Here is a 15396-nt window from a genome sequence, read left to right as displayed (position 1 = left end):
AATTTAAGGCTTAATAATTAACCCCCACCACTTATTTTAGAAAAAAAAACAATTATAGAAAGCAATGTCCTCTTCTGAGTGCATCTTTTGTCTGTTAAAAGATATATTTAATTTTATTTATCATTTCATTGTTTGTATGTATATTGAGAGCTTATACATTGGAGACAAATTCCTTGTGTGTAACCCAATAAAGAATATTCTATTCAATTTCTTAGAACACTTTGCATATTTTTTACCAATTGAACATTTTGTCTTTTAGTGGTAAAATAGTATTCCTCTATTTTTTTCTCATAAACACACCCATGTGCACAATCTATTTCTCTGTTAACCCTTAACCACAAACCTACTACGTTGGCTACACTATTACAGACATGAGGTCATAATGGCCACTCTAGCTGCTGGCTGTAGTCCAGATAATTGTACTACAATATTGTGTCTAGTGGTTCTGGATCTATTGCTTCCAAAAGGTGCAGAAGACCATTTGAATTTGTTCTTGCCATATAAATTATTGCAAAATGTAGATTGTACCTGGTCATCAATTTCATCAGGAGCTTCATCATCGCTGATGTCAGAATTGGCAGCGGCTGTGGGTTCCTTGTTGTCCATACAAAATTTTCATTGCAATCCTATTCCACTTCACTCAGATCACTCTCTGCTTCTTCATATCATGTTAGAACAGTTTCTTTGAAGATTGGATCACAAAATTGCACTCTTTTTAGTGGAAAATGTGGCCCCGACATTATTAAAAAAAATGTTTTAACAAAGATCAGTGGTCAAAATAACCGCAACTCAAATTCAAATGCCACTACAGAAAACACCAAATAACTTAGGCAAGCACGATGCTGCATACACTCTTATTGGTGGGAAAACAAAAGCTATTCGCAACTGGAATGGTCCATTTCTAAAAATAGGGGTGTTCTGAACATTTTTGAAAACTGTTGCAGTCATTATGACCATTGGTCTATGGTTATGTGTTAATTAAAATCCAGCTTTTCTGTTTTAATGAAATGATGGTCTATAACATGCAGGGACATATGTTATGAATGATGATGACTTATTTATCAAATGAAACAAATACCTTTGCAGAGTACATTGAAGAGCAAAAAAGTAAAACACTTTTGTAGAAAATTGGATTCTTCCCTCTTCTGTTATGTTATCTCCTTACCTTCCAATATTCACCCTAACTTTAGAAATATTGTTTACTTAGAAAGAATTTCAGTTGTTGCCACTATTCAGCACTGGGATATTATATCTGTTGAAAAACCATAATGATGTATTAGAAAACATTTAATTTATGTCACAAAGTCAGTGGTATACAACAGGGTTGCACAATCTTTGATGCAGCTGGGAAACATTACATTTGAGAAGCATATCAAAAACCAAACAGAAGTGAATGGCAATAGTACAAAAAGAACCCCCTACTCTTCATTTAATATGAATAAAATCAAATAACATTATTATATATAGCTAATAAAATCATTGTTTACATATTTAATAACTTCCCCTTTCTGTCAAAGACTGTAACATTGTAATTTGGTTTGTAAATTAAAACAAGTCTGTAATAGCAAGTGAGGAATCACATGCAGGGGGTGGGATTCTACCGGTTTGGACCAGTTCGGGTGAACCTGATGTTCAGTATTTCAACCGACTGGCTGGCCCCACCCACACTGCCCCTCCCCTCCCAGGAGTCTCCATGTGGCCCATTTTCAATGCAGGTAAGTGCAAGGGACCATGAGGAGCTCTGGGAGGGGGGAAAAATAGACCTTCCAGAAGTCTGGAAATGGGCCTGTTTCCGGCTTCCAGTGGGCCTCCAGAGCCTGGGGGAGGCTGTTTTTGCCCTCCCAGAGGCCCGGAGGAGGCCTCTGGACCCTTGGGAAGGTGAAAAACGGCCCTCCAGGAAGTTCCGGTAGGCCATGCCCACCATGGCCCTGCCCACCCAGCAACCGGGTAGCGAACCGGTTGCTGTCATTTTTGAATCCCACCCCAATCACATGTATAAAATAAAAGTTTTATAAATTGAGAACAAGGCACTCAATTATTAATAGTGTTTTTTATATGTGGTGAGCTGCACCATATATTGAAGTAGTATTTGCAAAATATAAACTATGTCCTGACTTTTGGCAGTGTCAAGGCACTGGGTTTTTTTTCTAAATTTTTAGCCATCAGACAAAGTAAACATATTTGTAGCTCATACTAATCTTAGAATAGATGTCCCCTAGTTCGGAGGGTTTTTTTCCTTACAATTGAAGGAAAACTTTAGTCTGAAAATCTGCTAAACTGAAAAGTTTTTAAAAAAATATCAATTAGTGTTTGTTTTGCTACTAATAGATTACAATCATTTTTCATTTGACTGGTTGTCTTTGATCCAGGGGTGGGATTCTACCAGTTCGCATCTATTTGCTAGAATCGGTTGTTAATATTCTAAGCAGTTCGGGGAACTGGTTGTTAGAAGAAATTACTGGCCTAATCCTGTAAGGAAGGCAGGAAGGAAACATTCTGGTGTTGCTTACAGAAACTGCCTCTCCGTTAACCCTTATTATGTTTTTGGTAGGACTAGACTTCCTGTCTAAGGAATGTCTCTGGAGTTTTTTCCCCCTTCTTTGCTGGTAATTTGCTTGTGTGGAGTGACCATTCAAAGTTACAATGGCACTGAAAAAAGTGACTTATGACCCTTTTTCACGCTTATAACTGTTGCAGCATCCCCACAGTCATGAGAGGCCAGGCAAGGAGATGCATGCCTCGATGTGAGTGATATTGAGTTGGCCACATCCAGCCAATAACATGACCACTAAGCCACGTCCACCCAGTCACATGACCATCAAGCCACGCCCACCACCTAAGCCATGCCCACAGAACCGGTTGTTAAAAAATTTGAATCCTACCCCTGCTTTGATCTAGATAGCAATGGTTGCTAAATGATTTATAACTGTTTTATAATAATATCTAAGTCCATTATGAAGTGAAATATACTACCAGACTTTAAAATACACAATGATGGGTTTTCTTACTATATGAAAGCATATAAATTTTGTTTTGCAGGTAAGGTATTGTGTAAATCCATTACTGATTTAAAACTATGACTTATTTGTTAGCGTATCATGTGAAACTAAGCAATTGCAGTTTTTATTCAATAAATCATACTAAAACCATGACTGGATATAATGTATGAATCTACTCTTAGGATAAATATGGATATTGAATCAAAAGTCTTTCTACATCCCTTCATAAGGCTTTAAAGTTTGAAGACCCAGGACTGTAAAAAATGTATTTCATACAAGTTAATCAACAGCTACGGTAAACTAGCTATTGTCTTTGACAAATTATCTGTTTCAAAATGTGAGGAAGTTAATCACCCCAGTTTTGCACTAAAATTAACTTTCCTTGGAGAAAAAGTATAAATGAATTACCATCACTGTTCACTCGCAGAAATGAAACCAAAGATTTTTGGAAACCTTGCCTGTCTGTCATTGAAATGACTAGAAAGTTATAGATAGTGTCAAACATAAAATAAAGAAAATTATAATTCAGTGAACACTAGTATCTGAAATTGAATATAAACTTTGTATCCAATAGTCAACATTGTAGCAAGTATACCTTGTTACCTACTAATTCTGTAATTAATGCACTAGTAAGAACTTCAAGCTTATTTATATATACACACTTTCACAGTTCTCATTGCTGCTTTGTTTACAAAATATCTGTGACCTCTGATGAGGACAGTGTTGAAATAATGAAAAAGGAAAAAAAAAAGACTTTCAATGAAGAATCATGGTGAATCAGATGTCCCTGAAGGAGTGGGAGAACATTGTGGCAGAGATCACTGGACATACAGTGAATTCTAGCCAGTAAAATCTCTCTAGAAAAAAGAGAAATTATGAGGTCACCCATTTGTATTGTGAAGGTTGCACATTAGAGGGAACCAGAAGGAACTAAAGATTACAGTTAAAGGAGAAGAACACTTAAATTTCATTTACTAATACAGAGTGGAACCAAATGCTTTAATCATGGGATGTATTGAAACATATCCAGTGGTGGGATTCAAATAATTTAACAACCAGTTCTCTACCCTAAAGACCGGCTGGGTGGGCATAGCCAGGGGGCATGACAGCACTCAGCCTCCTGCAGCACTCTGCCAATGAAAACGGGGCACAGGGGTTAATTACAAAATGTGGCCTTTGCTTTGTGACATCTACATCCAGTGAGCAAGGGGTGTGAACTGCACAGAAAATACACTTTCGTTTGGTTATGAAGAAATATCCCCAAAGTCAGATGTACACTAAATATAGGCTTTAAGCTACACGCTTCCCCAGCAAACAGCAAATTTTGAAGCTCCAGGTAAAGAGGATTCATTTTAGGATGAGTAGTCACAGTTTGCATGTTGGAGGTTCCTAAAGGAATGCTGGGAAACTCTGTATTTAAAAAAAAAACATTGGAGGGAGGTGTGCAGAATAGCCCATCTCTGCTTGAGGCTGTAGAGATCCGGCACCAATCAAAACACTGTTTGTGAAGCAACTGATCAACACTGACAGGATAAGCCACTAGTATAAGAAAATAAGAGCAAACTCCACTCCCTTCTAGCAATGATGATGTTACCTAGTTTGGTAATGAAACACCTGCAAGAAAACCATCACAGTTCAACCCTGAACTACAAATATTCTCTTCTATTGATAAATTCTTTTTGGTTAGAGGGACTCAGAGCCTGCTTTGCATGAGATGGCTCCCAGTGGGTTTCATTCTAAATTTTGATATGATTTCTGTAAATAAGGAATGTAGAATGTAGAATTATAGAGTATTTGATCCTTCGTACATCAAAAAATACAAAGGTAAAGGATAAACAAATTAAAAAAAAGATTTGAAAAAAGAAAAGGCCCAGGAAAGAAAAAGAGTGAAAGTGTAAGAAAGAAAGAAGGAAAACCAAAAAAGAATAACTTCCAACTTTCTTTGGTACAGATATAAGTAAAAATATATATCAAACTCTTACTCTACGGTTAACATTTGTCTACATGGTAACGGATGATCTCGCCCAACATCTTCATATACAATGTTGAACAGGAATGGAGAGAGTACCGAGCCCTGTGGAACCCCGCAAAGCAGTGGACGATGGCTGGATCTCTCCCCTCCTATCAACACTGACTAAGAGTGGCCGCAGAGGAAGGAAGTGAACCAGGATAATACAGGGCTTCCCATTTCCATCCCCCGATGCTGCTTCAGAAGAATACCATGGTATCAATGGTATCAAAAGTCGGTGAGAGATCAAGTAGAGCAAGGATGAATGTACTACCCCATCCCGCTCCCATCAGAAATCATCCAAAAGCGTGACCAATTTCTGTCTCATATCCAGCCCTGAATCCTGACTGGTAGACGTTGAGATAATCCATTTCATCCAGAAACCCCTGGAGCTGCTGTGCAACCACCTTCTCAATAACCTTCCCTCAAAAGCTAAGATTGGAGACAGATAGGAAATTATCCAACAGGGTGGAATCCAGTGATGGCTTCTTAAGAGGAGGGTGGACTACAGCCTCCTTAAAGTACTAGGGCACTACCCCCTCCTATAGGGAAGCATTAATCACTGTCAAAGTTCACCCGCCTGTCACCTCCCAGAAAGCTTTCACAAGCCAGGAGGGACGTGGGTCTAAAACACAGGTGCTTGGGCACATACTCCCATAGACTGAGGAATCATCAATATGCTGGTGATACTCAGCTGTCTATCTCACCCTGTGGTGAGTTAAGCAATGCCATGTCCTCCCTCTTGCAGTGCCTGGAGGCTGTTAAGGGGTGGATGGGGAGCAACGGGTTGAAACTGAACCCTAGCAAGATCAAGTGCCTGTGGGTTTGGGGTTTGGCCCAGAGAGAATTGCCACCTTTGGTCTTAGATGAGGTGGCACTACCCCAAACAAAACCTGTGTGTAATCTGGGGGTTCTCCTGGACTCACGACTCCTGCCTGAAGAGCAGGTGGTGGTTGTGGCCAGGAGGGCCTTTGCACAACTGCAGGTTGTGCGTCAGTTATGCCCTTTCCTGGACCGACAATCCCTACTCATGGTCTCTCATGCCCTAGTCACTTTCCATCTTGACTATTGGAACATGGGGCTGCCCTTGAAGAGCATCCAGAAGCTCCAGTTGGTGCAAAATGCAGTGGCCCGCATGGTTTTGGGCAGACCCCGGTGTGCATGTTTCATCTCTCTTGTGGGAGCTGCATTGGTTGCTCATTCTTTTTTATTAGTTTTATTGTTTTATATTTCTGTAAACCACTTTGAGTCGCTATGTGCAAATAGGCGGAAATATAAATTTCCTTAAAATATAAATAAATAGCATTTTCTTTATTCCTTGCCAGAAACAGCCAAGAGCAGCAGTGTGCTGCTGGTCTATTCTCAGCTAATAATGGGCAATTCCTGACAGAAAAAAAAGAAAGTCAGCTAAACTGTCTGGCCTGATTTTGTCAACAAGGCATAAGGCAGGGAAACTATGTCCCATGGGCCTCAAATTATGGCCCATGGGACGGATATGGCCCACCAATGCAAAGTAGTGGTGGGATTCAGCTCTGCCCCTCACCCCGCCCCTCACCGTCGGCCTTATCTTCCAGCGTGCATCCACTCCAGCAGCACTTCTGGTTAGTTATTTCAAAGGTTGAACCGCACTTCTGATCGCACTACTGCTGCTGAAGGTAAGCCCAAATGGCGCAGGACAGGGCCAGCTGTCTGAGGGGAGATGACGCTAGTGTAGCCACATGGGTGTGTGGGGAAGGGGCTGGCACCAACTTGCAAAGTAGCGCTGCCACTGGCACGGCAGCCGCATGCTCCTGGGCTGGTGGGTGGGTAGATGGGAGAAGGGCTGCTGCCGGCTTGTAAAGTAGCACTGCCACCAGCAGAGCAGCCAAGGGCTCCCAGGCTGGTGGGTGGGCAGGGGAAGGGCCAGCTGCAGTGGGTGGGATTCGCCCCTCCCTCCCAGTCTGTGCGGTCACCTAACATTGCTGGAGCCGCTTGCTGTGACACCACCCAAGGTGAGGGGGGCAGGAGCAGTGAGGCTCACTTGCTCCCTTTCTCTGTGCCTGCACTGTTTGGACAGGATGTTTTTCAGCTCCCAATTCATGTCTCCTAGCTTTTTCAAAATCAGCTGAAGTTGGCTAACATTCTTTCTTTAAGACAACCAGATTCTCCTGAAGTACCTGAGTATAATTCCTGAAGGAAAATTCACTCGCTGCTTTGATTCTTGCCATACATAAAAATATATCCACAAAACTGGTTGCTGAACAATCTTGGTAGATATATTTATGTGCGGCAAAAAGCAAATCAGTTTTGAATTCTCCTTCAGACTTAACAGATTTCTAGCCCTGTAATCCCAAATAATTTGAAAAAGGAGTCTGGTCTTCTATTCCTTCCCTGCACCCCACTCCTGCCCACTGGCAGGCACTCCCAGGTCCTGGGGCTGCTGCTTGCAAAGAGACCCTCAGCAGTGCCCCGAAGCCTTTTCCTAGAACAAAAGGGGAAGAAACCACATCAGCCCATAGAGAGGAGAAGGGAGGATAGGGGCATTCACTGACAGCTCTCAGACTGTCGTTAGTCCTAAAATGGACAGCTAACATCAAAAACGTCATCAAAAAAGCACAACAAAGAATGTTCTTTCTGCCCCAACTCAGAAAGCTCAAACTGCCCAAGGAGCTGCTGATACAGTTCTACAGAGGAATTACTGAGTCTATCATCTGCACCTCCATAACTGTCTGATTTGTTTCTGCAACCCAACAAGACAGACACAGACTTCAGAGAGAAATTAGGACTGCAGAAAAAAACAACTGCTACCAACCTGCCTTCCACTGAGGTCCTGTATACTTCACAAGTCAAAAAGAGGGCTGTGAAAATATTTACAGGCCCCTCACATCCCGGTCATAAACTGTTTCAACTCCTACCCTCAAAACGACGCTATAGAGCACTGCACACCAAAGCAACTGGACACAAGGACAGTTTTTCCCCAAACGCCATCAAATAATTATCTGCTAAACAAATAATTCCCATAACACTGTCCAACTATTTACTAAGTCTTCATTACTATCACTATTAATCTTCTCGTCACTCCTATCACCCATCCCCTCCCACTTGTGACTGTATGACTATAACTTTGTCGCTTGTATCCTTACAGTTTATATTGACTGTTTCCTAGTATGATTTGATTGCCTATTTGTACCCTATGACTATATTAAGTGTTGTACCTTGATTCTTGATGAATGTATCTTTTTATGTTCCCTGAGAGCATATGCACAAGACAAATTCCTTGTGTGTCTCATCACACTTGGCCAATTAAGAATTTATTCATTCATTCATTCATTCATTCATTCATTCATTCATTCATTCATTCCATGCTATAGTGACCCCTATTTTTTGTAGCACTGTATTTATTGGTATCTTACTAGTAGCAATTTTGAATCCCTAGGAAACAATTACGTCAAAGAAAAGAAAAACTGACTCTGAGTGCAAGATCTTCAAAGAACAGTGGTCTTATGATTACTTTTTCATGCAGTACAAGGAAAGAACTGTTTGTCTAATATGCCAGCATTTAGTGGCTGTGTTCAAGGGATACAATTTGCGCCAACACTATGAGACTTGACATAAAGACAAATATGATTGTTTGGTTGGACAAGCGAGAAAAGACAAAATATTAAAACTGAAAAGTGGACTGACAACTCAGCAAAATGCTTTTGTGAAGTAGAAACAGGTAAATATGTCATCACTGCGAGCAAGTTTTCAATTTGCCAAGCTAATAGCACACACTGGCAGACCATTCGTAGAGGGAGAATTTGTTAAAGAATGCCTTCTTTCTGTTGCCAAAGAGATGTGTCCAGAGAAGGCTGAGTTATTTAGTACAGTGAGTCTTTCAGTACCTAAAATTACAAGAAGGATTGAAGAAATGGGGGGCAAGTTGCATCAGCATTTGCAAAACCCCACAAAAAAACATCGCTATTTTTCGTTGGCACTCAATAAAAGTAATGATGTTCGTGATTCTGCACAACTTCTAATTTTCATTAGTGGGCAAATGATTGTTTTGAAGTCACAGAGGAGCTTGGTGCATTGAAAAGCATCAAAGGAAAAACAACAGGAGAGGATACAGCGGGTTGTGCACCAGTTACGCCCTTTCCTGGATCAACAGTCCCTACTCACAGTCACTCATGCCCTTGTCACTTCCCGTCTTGATTATTGCAACACGTTCTACATGGGGTTGCCCTTGAAGAACATCCAGAAGCTCCAGTTGGTGCAAAATGCAGCTGCCCGCATGGTTTTGTGCAGACCCCGGTGTGCACATGATTCACCTCTCCTGCGGGAGCTGCATTGGTTGCTGATTTGCTGCCGGGTGCAATTCAAGGTGCTGGTCGTCACCTTTAAAGCCCTTCATGGTTGGGACCAGGTTATCTGAGGGAATGTCTCTTGCCGGTCACATCTACCCTACCCATTAGAGTGGGGAGGCAGGGAATGTTGCGGGTCCCATCCCCGAGGGAGATACACCTGGTGGGACCCAGAAGAAGGGCCTTCTTCGTGGTGGCTCCCTCTCTGTGGAATATCATTCCCCCAGAGATTAGAATGGCCCCCATTCTAGCACTCTTCTGGAAGGCACTGAAGACCTGGTTCTGCCAGCGGGCCTGGGGAACCCAGAGCGGGATGGAGCCATCAAATGGCTTGTATGATCTGCTGTCATTGAGGCAGAGGGTGGGTGTTGGGAGGTGATTTTTTATTTTTTCCAGATTTTGTTCTTTGTACTTTATTAATTTATTTGATTGTTTTTGATGGTTTTTATTTTTTTTTATTTTTTACTTTAAATAGTTTTACATTGTGTAAACCGCCTTGAGTCGCCATGGGCAAATAGGCGGCAATATAAATTCAATAAGTACCGTATTTGCCGGCGTATAAGATGACTTTTTTGCCCTGAAAAACATGCCTCCAAGTGGGGGGGTCGTCTTATACGCCGGTAAATACGTTGTCACTCGGTGCAAGAGCGATGGGGCGGGGCTCCGCAACTTGCGAAGCCCCTTCAAGCCCAGCCGGAGTCTCTCTTCCTCCTCCTCCCCCCACCCCCACCCTCCGCCCGGCTCGGGGTGCTTGCGGAGGCCAATCTGGAAGTGGGGTGGGGGTGGAGCGGAGGGTCTCTGGTGGGGCCGCTTCGCCCAGCCAGCCCCGAGCCGCATAATGGCCCGGGGAGTGGGAGGGAGAAGGTGGTGGGGTGGACTGTGGCGCCCCTCCTTCTGGGCAGCGGGGTGGGGCGGCAATTTGCTCCTCCCGCTTCTCCCTCCCTCTTTGAAAGACCGGGAGGGCTGTGCTTGGGGCGGGGGTGTCCTCGGGAAGTTCCTGATGGGACCCTGCTGCGCAGGGCCACCCGGCTCCCGAGCTGCTTTCCAGGGTCCCATTGGGAAGAAAAGGGTCCGGTGGGCGGTGGAAGAAGGCGAGGACCTCCTCCCACCCCCTGTCCCGTCCCATCCCTCCTCTTGTCCCCTCCTCACTTAAGAGAGAAAGATCCGCCTCCCCTGCACCGAGCTGCCACCCGGCGCCGCGTCTCCCGGCCAGCGCGCTGCGACTTGGGAACCGGCCAAGCGACTTTAAAACCGAGCGGAGGCCAGAGATAGCCGGAATTACCCTCCACACCACACACACACACACACACACACACACACACACAGAGAGAGAGAGAGAGAGAGAGAGAGAGTTGGCAGCTGTCTATCCCCACCCTTGGAGTCCCGATGGCACGCACGCGGGGCTGTCACAAAGAAAGGGAGAGGAATTGAGTGCCAGCCTGAGAAAGGCGAAGCTGCCTCTCTAAAGCATTTTGGTGGCTTTGTAAGTTTGGGGGAAAGAGGCGGGGTGTCAATCAAGAATTATATCCAGAATACCCCAAGTGTTACAACTTACCGTATTTGCCGGCGTATGAGATGACTTTTTTGCCCTGAAAAACATGCCTCCAAGTGGGGGGTCGTCTTATACGGCGAGTATATAACAAACTCTATATTTTGAGTGGAAATGTTGGGGGGTCGTCTTATACGCCCAGTCGTCTTATACGCTGGCAAATACGGTAAATAAATATCTTTGAAAAGGTTTCTCAAACTGTGAATGATTTGGAGCTGGACTGAGCTAAACTAGCCAGTGTGACAACTGATGGTGCCACTAGCATGGTGGGATGTATGAAAGGAGTGGTTGCACACATTATCAAAGAGATAGACAAAGATCACATCCAATAGCCATACACTGCCTCATCCACCAACAAGCACTGTGTTGTAAGTCACTGAAGTGGGACTCTGTCATGAAAGTTGTGGTGTCTTGTGTTAACTTCGTTAGGGTACACGCACTAAACCACAGACCGTTTCAGGAATTTTCTGCCATCTCCCTACGACTCAAAAGCTGTTGGCTGAAAAACCAACAGCTACATTCCCAAACAAAAAGTGTTTGGATTCACTGCAGTGGTGGGATTCAATTTTTTTTACTACTGGTTCTGTGGGCGTGGCTTGGTGGGTGTGGCTTGGTGGTCACGGCAGGGGAAGGATACTGTAAAATCTCCATTCCCACCCCACTCCAGGGGAAGGATAGTGTAAAATCCCATTCCCTCTCCACCCCACTAACCTGCTTTCCAGCTCCGCTCCTGTGCAGGGCAACGAAAGAAGATCCAGCCAATCAGCTGGGACTCACGAGGCAGAGAATAGATGGAGGCGGGGCCAGTCAGAGATGGTATTTGCCGGTTTTCCAAACTACTCAAATTTTCCGCTACTGGTTCTCCAGAACTGGTCAGAACCTGCTGAATACCACCTCTGATTCACTGGAAATGTTGCAAAGGGAATTTCAAATTAGATTTAAAGAGCTTCGTATACATGAACAGGACACACAGCTTTTCTGGAACACATTTTCTGTTGACATTAAAATTGTTGAGCCAATTTACCAAATGGAACTGGCTGAACTACAGATTTGTGACTCTCTGAAAGGCGCATTCAAGTCAAGCAGGCTTGCTAATTTCTGTGCATCTCTCCCGTCTGAGACGTATCTTAAATTCAGGAACCATGCACTCAAAATCGTAACCATCTTTGGCAGCAGCTATATCTGTGAGCAGACTTTTTTTGAATGAAACAACTGAAATCTCCAACCAGATCCAGACTAACTGATGAACACTTGCATCACTTGAATGCGGAACTGGACACTTGAAAAATATGGAACCGGACATTGATTTTCTCATCAACCAAAAACAGGCCTACACTTCCCATTGAATTTGGATATTTATGATGGTTAAAATTGTTCTTCATTTTAAATATTGTATACTTTCATGTTTTTCTGCACTACAAATAAAGGTATATGCAGTGTGCATAGGAATTTGTTCATGTTTTTTTCAAACTATCATCCGGCCCCCCCAACAGTCTGAGGCACCATTATCCCTCCTTAATGCATCATTGGAGGCTGGGGTGTTTGTGTGTGTGTTGTGTTGATTCTTGCCTTCTTCCGCCCACTTCCAATGTCTCTCAATGCCCATCTTGGGAATTTTAATTACAGTCTTAATTGGTAGTTATCAGTCTGGTTTATTGTGTGGTCATCTGAAACATATCAGGAGTTATTTTGAAGGAAATCCTGTTTGTTTTATTCTTTTTTTAATGGCCTATTTTAAGGAGCCTGAAGCTGCTGTTGCAATGAAAGGCAAGTGGCAAGAAAGCTTGCACCCTTTTTTCCCTTCGGGGAGGTGGGTGGGGGGGTCTTACTAAATAAATAGATGCCTTGGTTCAGCAAGTACAGCTTAGGAAGGACAAAGACAAAATGGACTGCTAAATTGGCCATGCCCACCCAGTCATATGACCACCTAGCCATGCCCACCTAGCCATACCTACCCAGTGACATGACCACCTAGCCATGCCCACCCAGCAGTCCATCCCCCCAACAGTCTGAGGGACCATGAATTGGCCCCCTGTTTAAAAAGTTTGAGGACCCCTGGTATAAGATATCTTTTTGTAATGTTTGATATTGTGCAGTCATCTAATTTTGACACAGTGGTGTCACAACACAGGCATATAAAAGTTGGGTCTATACCCTAACATGACCTCAGAGCAGTCATACTTCGTTCCATTTTGCTGAGGAGATCCTATGCTGCTCCTTGCATGAGCCATTCAACTGCTTTCAGAGATTAGAGATAAATGCATATACTGTACAGGTAGTCCCTGACTTACAACAGTTCATTTAATGACCATTCAAAGTAACAACGGCATTAAGAAATGTGACTCATAACCATTTTTCACACTTGCAGCCTCCTGTTGCAGTAACCCCATAGTCATATTATTTATTGTCTGCATCCAGCTTGAGTATCCAAATAAAAGTCCAGGATCATTTACTTTTCTGAAAAACTTACTGGTTTATTGACTGCATAACATTGGAAGGCTGAATGAAGTAAAACTATGAGTTTCTCAGACCCCAGTACATAGTATTTATAAATTTCCCCCAGCCCAGCCCGCCAGGTTTCCATGTAGACCAAGTGAATAAGTTTCTGTTGTTATGGGAACTATCTGTCTCACTTGCACACCTGCTAAATCCTTCTTGAAAATTTCCAGTTTCTCACAAACTTCAGTGGAGCTGTAGAAGTTTCGTTTTCTCTAATTTACTCTTGTAACCAACACCTCCCCCTCGCTTCCTCTCATGATAAGTTGAAACCATGAGACAGGAGACACATAGATGCTAATGTTTCATTCTTTACATTTACATTCAGATGCTTGACAACTGGTTCATATTTACGACGGTTGCAGTGGCCTGGGGCTTATGTGACCATCTTTTGCAACCTTCTGATGAGCAGTTAATGGGGAAGCCAGATTCACTAAACAACTGTGTTACTAATTTAACAACTTCAGTGATTCACTTAACAAATATGATAATAAAAGTTGTAAAATGGGACAAAACACTTAACAAATTTCACACTTAGCAACATAAATTGGGGGCTCAATTGTGGTCATAAGTTAAGGACTATCTGTATACAGGTGAAACTCAAAAAATTAGAATATTGTGCAAAAGTTCATTTATTTCAGTAATGCAACTTAAAAGGTGAAACTAATATATGAGATAGACTCATTACATGCAAAGCAAGATAGTTCAAGCCATGATTTGTCATAATTGTGACGATGATGGCTTACAGCTCATGAAAACCCCAAATCCACAATCTCAGAAAATTAAAATATTACATGCAATCAATAAAACAAGGATTGTACATAGGACAATATCAGACCTCTGAAAAGTATAAGCATGCATATGTACTCAGTACTTGGTTTGGGCCCCTTTTGCAGCAATTACTGCCTCAATGCGACGTGGCATGGAAGCTATCAGCCTGTGGAACTGCTGAGGTGTTATGGAAGACCGGGATGCTTCAATAGTGGCCTTCAGCTCTTCTGCATTGTTCGGTCTCATGTCTCTCATCTTTCTCTTGGCAATGCCCCATAGATTTTCTATGGGGTTCAGGTCAGGCAAGTTTGCTGGCCAATCAAGCACAGTAATCCCACGGTCATTGAACCAAGTTTTGGTGCTTTTGGCAGTGTGGGCAGGTGCCAAGTCCTGCTGGAAAATGAAGTCAGCATCCCCATAAAGCTCATCTGCGGAAGGAAGCATGAAGTGCTCCAAAATCTCCTGGTAGACAGCTGCATTGACCCTGGACTTAATGAAGCACAGTGGACCAACACCAGCAGATGACATGGCTCCCCAAATCAACAGAGACTGTGGAAACTTCACACTGGACTTCAAGCATCTTGCAGTGTGTGCCTCTCCATTCTTCCTTCAGACTCTGGGTCCTTGGTTTCCAAATGAGATGCAAAAGTTGCTCTCATCAGAAAAGAGGACTTTGGACCACTGAGCAACAGACCAGGTCTGTTTTTCTTTAGCCCAGGTAAGACGCTTCTGACGTTTGTTGTTCAGGAGCGGCTTGACCAGGGGAATACGACATTTGAAGCCCATGTCCAGGATCCGTCTGTGTGTGGTGGCTCTTGATGCACTGATTCCAGACTCAGTCCATTCCTTGTGAAAGTCCCCAACACGTTTGAATGGCCTTTTCCTGACAATCCTCTCCAGGCTGCGGTCATCCCTGCTGCTTGTGCACCTTTTTCTTCCACTTTTCCCTTCCACATAACTTTCTATTAATGTGCTTTGATACAGCACTTCGGGAACATCCAATGTCTTTTGCAATTACCTTTTGAGGCTTTCCCTCCTTATGGAGGGTGTCAGTGATAGTTTTCTGCACAACTGTCAGGTCAGCAGTCTTTCCCATGATTGTGCTTCCTACTGAACCAGATTGAGAGACTGTTTAAAGGCTCAGGAACCATTTGCGGGTATTATGGCTTAATTAGCTGATTAGAGTGGGACACTTTGAGCCTAAAATATTGAATATTCTATTCTTTTCACAATATTCTAATTTTCTGAGAT

This window comes from Notechis scutatus, chromosome 5, assembly GCF_049901735.1.
Source record: "Notechis scutatus isolate UNSWTSFEM ecotype Mainland chromosome 5, rNotScu1.2, whole genome shotgun sequence".
NCBI classification, from domain to species: domain Eukaryota; kingdom Metazoa; phylum Chordata; class Lepidosauria; order Squamata; family Elapidae; genus Notechis; species Notechis scutatus.
Note: the sequence above shows the minus strand (reverse complement) of the source record.